Source organism: Neomonachus schauinslandi, chromosome 9 (genome assembly GCF_002201575.2).
Source record: "Neomonachus schauinslandi chromosome 9, ASM220157v2, whole genome shotgun sequence".
Classification (NCBI taxonomy): domain Eukaryota; kingdom Metazoa; phylum Chordata; class Mammalia; order Carnivora; family Phocidae; genus Neomonachus; species Neomonachus schauinslandi.
In genome coordinates this window covers 111,155,564-111,166,068 of record NC_058411.1, presented here as the reverse complement: position 1 = coordinate 111,166,068, position 10,505 = coordinate 111,155,564, and the positions used below count along the sequence as shown (strand labels likewise).

Here is a 10,505-nt window from a genome sequence, read left to right as displayed (position 1 = left end):
TAGAAATACTCCTTTGTGGTTTCAAGCCATTAAGATTTTATGGTTGTCTGTCACCTAGCCTAATTTAATCTATCCTAACTGATACAGGAAGGGAGTCCCTACATAACAGTATAATCTAAAATATATGGCAATGGCTTAGGAGCTGGTCACCAGGGAGCAAGGAAACTGTGAGCAGATGTTGGAGGGATAGCATTTTATGTGATGTAGTGGCAAAATACTGAATAAAAATGTCATCTGCAATAACTTGGGAGGCAGGTCTTATACCTAATAAACGTTTAACCCTAGAGGAAGGGAAGATAATAGTGAGCATTAGTTTCTGTTGACTGCATTTGAAATGAGCAGAAAGTAACTGGGCATATTTCCAAGAAGGACTGGAAGGGAATGAGAGGGATCAGAAATTGGGGGTCTTGCACAGTTGGAAGTGATAACTGCTTCTCAACCCTCACAAGTAAAAGGAAAAATGAGGAAGGCTTGGAAGGACAACACTCATTAAAATCTCAGCCTTTTGACAAGGATCACATCAAGTTTATGGCTGTTTCATCCACTGATGAAAACCTTTGCATGGATAAAGATGTTTCAGAGTGAGGGTTCAACTAAAGGTGAGGTATTAGTAATTCCTTTTAATTTGACAAAATGGCACTAAGAGACTAAATGTGCAGCTCTTCCACAACAGCCTGATAAACTCAATACCTTACCTGCAATTATGCAAAAAGGAAAGTGTGGGGAATAGGGTGAGCAAGAAATCTAGCAAATCCAAGAAATACATCTGGAATCTCTAAAATGGCGGTGGATGAGCCCTGTCAGATAGAACTTATTAGAATGAAATAAATAAGAATGCTACTAAGGTTTTAGAAAGTATTGCATGGCCAAAGAAATTGTGAGTGTAAAGTTTATGACCCTGTGAGCCTTAAAATGACTCTAGAGCCCCCAACCATCAATGGGCAGCAAATGTGCTGTTGTCTATGGCAGATAAGGCCAAAGAGGATGATGGAAAGCAAAGAATCTTCCAGAAGGTAGGTACAGCCAAGGGTTGTGGAGAGCAAAGGGCAAGGTAGCTACTCCCAGAGCAGGAAATCAGGGCCAAAACAAGGAACTATACATTCCTGGGATAGAGAGTGTGGATGACAGGGTAGAATGTGAAAGAAACCAGAATATGTCACACCAAAATATGCCACTTTAGCATAAGGATTATTTTGAGCTGAAGGCAATTGAGAAAAAGCAAATACAAGAAACTCTCCCTGTCCTTCTCCTATTTGCCTAAAGGCAGGACATAAATTCTCAAAGGTGTCCCTCCTTCCCTCTCTACCAGAGAAAATGAAAGTTAATCACCAGAGGTAACTTTAGACCCTACCAGCTTGGAGTCACTAGAGGAATCTACATGCAAACTTTACTAACTAGCCTCTATCTACCATTAGTTTCCCACATATTTACTTTCCCACATCTGCCACCCTTGGAAGCCTAAAAATGTGTGGGGTTTTTTTTGTGTGTGTGTCCTGTCATTTCTCTAAAAATGTGTTGTTCTTTGTTGAAGATGCTGTATAAACCTGCATTCTAAGCCATCTCTTTGTGTTACTCTTCCCTGAGTTTCGCCCCTGTATATATGAAATATACATGTTAACAACCTTTTGTTTATTTTTCTCTTGTTAGTCTGTCTTTTGTTACAGGGGTTCCTCAAAGGGTAGAAAGAAAAAAAAAATTTCCTTCCTTCCAAATGTTTAGACAACTACTTTATGTAGGGATGGAGCGTAGTTTTTATGAGTGTAAAAAAAACAAATTGAATAGTTTTTTACCAGAAGAACAGACAATAGTTGTCATTAGTAATGTTCACTAAATGTTTTCCATTCTCCTCCTTCTGGACGCATAGTAGGATGGTAATTTACCATACCCTAAAAGTTAACTATGGCCATGGAACTAGCTATGGCAATGAAATGTGAGTGGAATAATGTGTATCATTTCTGGATGGAAGCTCCGGAGCCAATACATGATTCACCATGTGTTCTTTTCCTCTGGGGTAATAACTGGCAAAATATCTAAGATTATGGTTGCTCCATCATCCTGGGTCCCTGAGTGGCTGAGGACTAGAACCTCTCTGACAACCAGTAAGAACAAGAAATAAACATTTCTTCTTTTAAGCCAGTAAGAGTTTTTGTTGTTTGTTAGAGTGGCATAATCTAGTATCTCCGGGCTAATATAACAGGCCATTTGCAGAAGGGGAAATCCAAAGTGTTAATGTGTAAATAGGAAGAGATGCTCAGGAAATACACATTAAAACAGCAGTGAAATACTACTTTGTGTCCCCCGTGTGGGCAAAAATGAGAAAGTAGAGAAATAGCAAGTGTTGAAATACATGGGCAGATAGAAATCCCTGTCAAGTGTTTGTGGGGGTGGAGAGTTGGAGGTATCCAACACCAGAGAATAAATAAATAAATGTAGTGCAGGATTATAATGGAATACCAGCTGCATCCTAAAGCATTAGTTGGATATTTATAGAATATCAAGATATATATTTAAAACAACACTGAAAAAAGAAAACAAATCTTTTAGTACCATTTATATCAGTTAAAAATGCAAACATACATGATGCAAAAATACATTCATCCTATCAAGAAGGAGTTGAGATGGTGCATGATGATGAAATAAGTAGTAGTAATAGCAGTAATGTTGATGATGATGGAACAATGTTAACTGATTACTATAAATTGAGGATTAACTAATCTAATACACCAGAGGTCCACAAAAGCAAAGATCAATTAATGAAGATGGGTGGTGGCATTCAATTGACAGAGACAGCACAGCAGAGAAACTCCCATCCTAAACAAACGAAAGTAGCAGAAATCTGAAAACATAAGCTAGAGATGAGTTTTCTCAAAGGGCTTCAAGGAGTCAGCAAGGGCAAGGAGCATAAGTGTACCGTGGAGTAACTAATTAAAGGTCTGCCCTGAAAACAACTGAGCCCCTTTCTATATATAGAGCAGCTGGGGGCAGTGTTTGGCCCCAGGATAGAGCCATGATTACCACTCTCTAATCAAATTGGAGATCCTGCCTGAGGGGAACTCCTAGTCAGTTCTCGAGAGCAGAGAATCAAATTAGGCCCAAAATAATTCTGTACATTCACGATATAAACAGAGGAAAAGAAGAAAGAGAATAAGGGAATGCAGCCCACCCATGATTGAAATGAAACACTCACCTCTAGAATAAAGACTTCTCTTTGTTTTAACAACTGTGGGAGCTTATCTGACTGTTCTCAACCTAGAGCCTTCCATCAATCCTGCAATTAAGGAGTGATCCCAGTTGTGGAAATGGAGCTTCAGGTGTTAAGATAATAAATATGAGCTATATGTCAGCCTAGTCTTGCATTCAAAAAATTTAAATGGGCAATTAAGAATCACTAGACATTAGGAAAACGAACAGCAGGGAAGAGAGGAACCAAGATGAACAAATAGGACATTCGACCCTGGAGGAAACAAAGCTAATTCAGGAGACAGAGAACATAAAAAAAAATTTTTTAAGTGAATAAGCATCCTTGTAGTTAATCAAAAGCAAACTTCATCTGTAAGAGTATGCTCCCATGAAAAGGTAGCAATAGAAGAACAAAAGAAATATTGACATTTGTAAAGCTAATTGCCAAATAAGATTTAAAATTAAATATTAGGAGGTCACTAATGTAATTGGGCATGACTGAAGACCAATTCAAGGTATGAATGATAAAGTCAAGGGCATCTCTCAGGACAAAGACCATAAAAATAGAGATGCAGAATATTAGAGAAAAAAATAAGATGTGGAAGGTAGATCTAGCACAATGTTGTCTAATAGAACTTTTTGTGATGATAAAAATGTCCATTCTATGCTGTCCAGTACGGTAGCCACTAGCCACATGTGACTACTGACAAGCTGAAATGCCGCCAAAGAATTGAATTTTAAATTTTATTTAATTTTAATCAACTAAAGTTTAAATTTCAATAGTCACATGTGACTAATGGCTGCCATGTGGAACAGCACAAATAGAGAAGATCCACTGTATGCTTCTTAGGAATTCAGGAGAGATAGAATAATAAATCAGATCAATAAACAATGGAAAAACTCTTACAACTGAACAAAAAACAAAAAACCACTTCACAAATGGGCAAAAGACTTGAATAGAACTTTCTGCAAAGAAGATAAACAAACGGCCAATAAGCGCAGGAAAAGATACTCAAAATCACTGCCCATTAGGGGAATGCAAATCAAAACACAATGAGATACTACTTCACACCCATTAGGATGGCTACAATTAAAAACAAACAAACACAGAGACCCAGAAAATAACTAGTGTTGGTGAGGGTGTGGAGAAATTGGAACCCTTGTGCGTTGCTGATAGGAATGCAAAATGGTACACCTGCTGTAGAAAACGGTCTGTCAGTTTCTCAAAAAGTTAAACATAAAATTACCATATGGTTCAGGAATTCTAGGTACATACCCCAAAAAATTGAAAGCAAGGATGGAAATAGATACTTGTACACTAATCCTCGTAGTAGCATTATTGACAAGAGCCAAAAGGTAGAAATAACCCAAATGCCCATCAACAGAGGAACGGATAAACAAAATGTGATATATACATACAATGGAGTATTATTCAGCTTTAAAAAAGAATGAAATTCTCATACAACATGTACGAACCTTGAAAACATTATGCTAAATGAAATAAGCCAGACACAAAAGGACAAATATTGTATGCTTCCACTTACATGGAGTACCCAGAATAGGCAAATTCATAGAGGCAGAAAGTAATTTAGAGGTTACCAGGGGCTTGGGGATAGGAAAGAATGAAAAGTTAATATTTAATGGGCACTGAAAATTAATAACGGGAAACCTCACTAAAATGGAATTAGGAGGCTGGCGGGGGCGGGGGTGGCTCTCATGCTCTACCATTCATCATCAGTTGCAAATCTAAGAGGAAGAGATGGACCTTGCCTCTCCATACTACTTTACTATTGTGGTAGGAGGAAAAAAGTCTACCTCTTCCCCTCAGCAACAGCCCAGCCAATGAAAAGACACTATGGTTCCCAATCCTAGTTTACTTCAGTGGACTTTTTGTTTATGACACCTTTCCCAACTTCTCACTTTCCTCTATAAAAGAGTGTTCCTCTCCTCTGTTCTCTGGACTTGCCTATGGTTTTTGCTGTTGCTTGCTTGTCCCAGATTGCAATTCTCTGCTATTCCTGAATAAACCCATTTTTGCTGGTAAAAACGAACTGGCAGTTTTATTTTTAAGGTTAACAGTACACAGTTTATGTTCAGGATGATGAGAAATCCCAGAAATAGATGGTGGTGATGGTTGCACAACATTGCGAATGTTCTTAAATGCCACTGAAATTGCAAACTTAAAAATGGTTAAAATGGCAAATTTTACATTATGTATATTTTACCACAATAGAAATGCTTTAATAGAAAAACCACAAAGAATAATAAGAAAGGGGTTAACATTAAAGATAAAGAAGGTTGGAGGGCACAGAAGGAGGAGGAGCTCAGAGCTCTTGGGCCCTGCAGAGCCAGGCACAGGTGGCCCTGGGGAAGCATCACTCCTGTGATGACTGCAGCCACCCTTTCCAGGACAACCTCCACAACCGCAAGAAGCTCCTGAATGGGCTGTGGCACCTCAAGGCCAACAAGGTCTGGTACAACGTGTTCCAAGATGCAGCTGCCATCTTGCTCGATGAGCAGGACAAGTGGGCCCTGCAGGAAGTTTCTACTGACAAGCCAGTGTGCCTTTGGCTCCAACTGCAGATTTTCCCACATGTCAGACCTGCAGGAGCTGAGTATCCAGGTGGAGGAGGAGAAGCCGGCCAAGGAGTGGCCACCAGATGTCACCAAGCTCCCTAAGGGCCATCTGGAAGACTGGTTGGAAAAGAGAGCCAAGTGGCTGAGCTCAGCCCCAAGCAACACGGCTAAATCCGGGAGAACCACCATCTTCTGGTATCCCATAGGCTGACCACAAGTCCAAAGGCTGCCTCCATCCCAGCGGGCACCACCACCTGCAGCCCAGCATCCAGTGGGGCTGAGCCCTTCCTCCCCACCTGACCCCCATCTGGTCAGCTTTTGAGTCAGTCACAATAAAGATAAGGGCTCATACTGGGGACGCCAAGGCCCCCTCCTGCTGCACCCCATGGAGCCTCTGAAAACCATCAGATTGGCCTGGCCTGACTGAAGCCCCAGAGTCTCCCTACCACGTGCAGCCCTGGTCCAAGCTCTGCTTCCGGAAGCTCCACCCTCCCTGCCTCATGGATGCGATGGATGAGAAAACTTTCTTCTGGATGTTTATAAAGAAAGCCTACGGGGGCGCCTGGGTGGCTCAGTTGGTTGAGCGACTGCCTTCGGCTCGGGTCATGATCCTGGAGTCCTGGGATCGAGTCCCACATCGGGCTCCCTGCTCAGCAGGGAGTCTGCTTCTCCCTCTGACCCTCTTCCCTCTCATGCTCTCTCTCATTCTCTCTAAAAAATAAATAAATAAATAAAAAATAAAGAAAGCCTACGGAGGTGCATGGGTGGCTCAGTCCATTAAGTGTAGGACTCTTGGTTTCATCTCAGATCATGATCTTGGCTCATGAGATCAGGCCCCATGTCGGGCTCTGTGCCAGGTATGGAGCCTGCTTAGGATTCTCTCTCTCCCTCTCTCTCTGCCCCTCCCCCACTCAAGCTCCCTCACTCTCTCTCTCTCTCTCTCTCTTTAAAAAAAAAAGATAAAAAAGGTGATTATAAGGCTAATAAGAAATTAGTAGATATAATTTCTCATGAATAGAATTATTTTTTGAAGATTTTATTTTTTAAATGAGAGGGGGAGAGAGAGAGCACAAGCAGAGGGAGGGGCAGAGGGAGAGGGAGAAGCACACTCCCTTGCTAAGCAGGGAGCCCGATGTGGGGCTCGATCCTAGGAACCTGGGATCATGACCTGAACTGAAGGCAGACACCTGACTGACTGAGCCACCCAAGAACCCCCTTTCATGAATAAATTTAAAAGAATGGGTGATTTCCAAGGATATACATATAGTACCAAAACTGGCTCAAGAAGAGGCAGGGAAATTAGACAGATAATACTGAAAAAGAAGTCACTTGTTCTGCCTTCCTCCACAAGAATTTCTTCACTTGTTCTGCCTTCCTTCTCTAAATCTCAGGCCCACAGTTTTTTGTTTTGTTTTGTTTTGTTTTTTAAGATTTTATTTATATATTTGACAGAGAGAGACACAGCCAGAGAGGGAACACAAGCAGGGGGAGTGGGAGAGGGAGAAGCAGCCTTTCCGCTGAGCAGGCAGCCCGATGCAGGGCTTGATCCCAGGACCCTGGGTTCATGACCTGAGCTGACGGCAGATGCTTAATGACTGAGCCACCCAGGTGCCTCATCAGACCCATAGGTTTTTATATGAAAGTACATTAAAATTACCCAAGTACATTTTAAAATATATAGATAGATTCCCTGGCCTCCCAGACTCAATGAACTAGAGTCTCCAAAGTTTGCCCTGGAAATCTATTTTTTCCATTAAGATTTTTTTTTCAAAAGTTATGTATAGTGGTTGTAAAAAAAAAAAAACAATAAACACATGTATAAAATAAAAAGTAAGTCTCCTCATTTCTCTCCCACCCCTTAGGAGTTAACAAATGTTATCAATTTATGTATATTATTTCATATTTTTCTTGTATTGGTACAAAGATAAATGGAATCTAGATTTTAAAAAATAGTCCCAGGTCACAGTAATGCAATAGTCCTTGGACCAATGTTTGGATGAATTTAAACTATCCCAAAGTATGAAAACACCTGTAATGTGAGCCAACCATTTTTTAAAGTTACTGCAGGCCTGAACCCAAAACCAAAGAAAGGTCACATAGAGAAAAGGACAACTATCAGAACAATCTCATTTTTGAAGACAGATGTAAAATCAAAAATAAAATATGAGCAAAGACGGTAGATGAAACACACACATTTGTCTTCTCTCCCTCCTAAATCTCCATTAAAATGATAGTAAAAGTAAAATAACCTAATACAGCAAAGAGAACGAAAGTGGACCATCACCAAGCAAGAGGCTTTCTAAGATTTCTGGAAAACAGTAAGTTGAGAGAAGCTATTGATAGATAAGACAGAGAGTGAGTCCACTGTCCAGAGGAAGTAAGAAAGGCCTGTAGCTGACAAGGGAGCTGGTATGCTCAGCAGAGCCCAAGAGTTGTCAGGGGAGGACAGAAGAGATACAAGGAGAGCTAAAAGGAAGTTAAGTCGAAGTCTTTCTAAAAACAATTTTCCAAGAGGCCATCCTTGGACCACGCCCCCCCGCTATCAGCACTCAGGCAGAACTCACCAGATAGAGTCACAGAGAACAAAGGTTGCTAGGTGGGTAACAATCTTAGAATAAGGTCTTCTCCTTTTGAGGTGTCTCTTCTGTTCCCTCCCCCTAGTTTTAAAGTCAGCTCCAAGCCCCATCTTGGAACCTCTGATCAACCTTTCCCTTCAGAAAGACACTGAACGAGGAAACAGATCTAGACTCATAGAGCACACAGGAAACTCAAACCAGCTACACAGAAATACCAACATGGTTTTTCTCTCTTAAATATAGAAAAGCAAATATAGATCAACACACATACAAATAGAAGAAAAAGATCAGGATAAAAAAAAAAAAATTGTCCTAAGAGGAATAAGGAATTCAGAGAACAGAAAACCTTTGAAAGCTACCTATTCAGAGAGATTTTTAAAAGATAATATATCCATAAAAGAATTACAGATTGTTATGATAAAGGAATAATGACAGAATAAGAAACTGCTCTTAGAATTTTAAATATAGTTGCTGAAGTCAGAAATGTAATAGAAGAATTGGCAAAGAAATTATCTTAGAACACAGAGAAAAAGCAAAAGGTATGTGAAATACGAGAGGAAAAGGTAAGAAAAAGAGAATCAACCCAGAAAGTCAAACATTCAGAAAGAGAGGAAAAAAACATGAAGGGTCAGAATTTATCCCAAGTAGTAAAAAGACAGTAGTTTTCTAGTTAAAAGATCCCAGCAAGTATTAAACATAATCAATGGAAAAGACCCACACCTCAACATACCTTTATAAATTTTAGAACACCAAAAATAAGTGCAGTTTCTAAAACTTTCAAAAAACTTATATGGAAGTATAATTAGCACATGTTATATAAGTTTCAAGTGTAAAATATAATGATTCAATAATTCTACATATTACTCAGTGCTCACCACGATAAGTGTAATCACCATCCGTCACCAAACAGTGTTATTACCATCTTATTGACTATATTCCCTATGCTGTGATTTTCATCTCTGTGACTTGTTTATTTTGTAGCTGGAACTTTATACCTCTTAATCCCCCTTTTCTACTGTACCCACCCCCTCGCTTACCTCTTCTCTGGCAACCAACAATTTGTTCTCCGTACTTAGGAGTCTGGTTTTTTTGTTTGTCTCTTCTTTTCTTTGTTTGTTCATTTGTTCTGTTTCTTAATTCCACATATGAATGAAACCATATGGTATTTGTCTTTCTCTGTCTGACTTCTTTCTTTTTTTTTTTTTAAAGATTTTATTTATTTATTTGAGACAGAGAGAATGAGAGAGAGAGAGCACATGAGAGGGGGGAGGGTCAGAGGGAGAAGCAGGCTCCCCGCCGAGCAGGGAGCCCGATGCGGGACTCGATCCAGGGACTCCAGGATCATGACCTGAGCCGAAGGCAGTCGCTTAACCAACTGAGCCACCCAGGCGCCCTGACTTCTTTCTTTTTTAAAAAAATTTTTATTTCAATTCAATTAACTTACAGTGTAGTATTAGTTTCAGAGGTAGAATTCAGTGATTCATCAGTTGCATATAACACCCAGTGTTCATTACATCACATGCCCTCCTTAATGCCCATCACCCAGTTACCCCATCCCCCCAGCCACTTCCCCTCCAGCAACCGTCAGTTTGTTTCCTATAGTTAAAAGTCTCTTATGGTTTATCTCCCTCTCTGTTTTCATGTTATTTTATTTTTCCTTCCCTTCCCCTATGTTCATCTGTTTTGTTTCTTAAAGTCCATATATAAGTGAAATCATATAGTATTTGTCTTTCTCTGACTGACTTATTTTGCTTAGCATAATACCCTCTAGTTCCATCCACATCATTGCAAATGGTAAGATTTCATCCTTTTTGATGGCTGAGTACTATTCCATTGTATATATATAACACATCTTCTTTACCCCTTCATCTGTCAATGGACATCTGGGCTCTTTTCATAGTTTGGCTATTGTGGACATTGCTGCTAAAGACATTGGGGTGCATGTGCCCCTTCAGATCACTATGTTTGTATCCTTTGGATAAATACCTAGTAGCGCAATCGGTGGGTCATAGGGTAGCTCTATTTTTAACTTTTTGAGGAACCTCCATACTGTTTTCCAGAGTGGCTGCACCAGTTTGCATTCCCACCAACAGTATAAGAGGGTTCCCCTTTCTCCGCATCCTCACCAGTATCTGTTGTTTCCCGAGTTGTTAATCTTAGCCATTCTGACAG

The 10,505-nt window shown here is 40.1% G+C and overlaps 1 pseudogene; it reads left to right on the top strand.

Moving 5' to 3' along the window:
• Positions 1-962: 962 nt before the first annotated feature.
• Positions 963-6,038, top strand: LOC110583724 (annotated as a pseudogene).
• Positions 6,039-10,505: the final 4,467 nt, after the last annotated feature.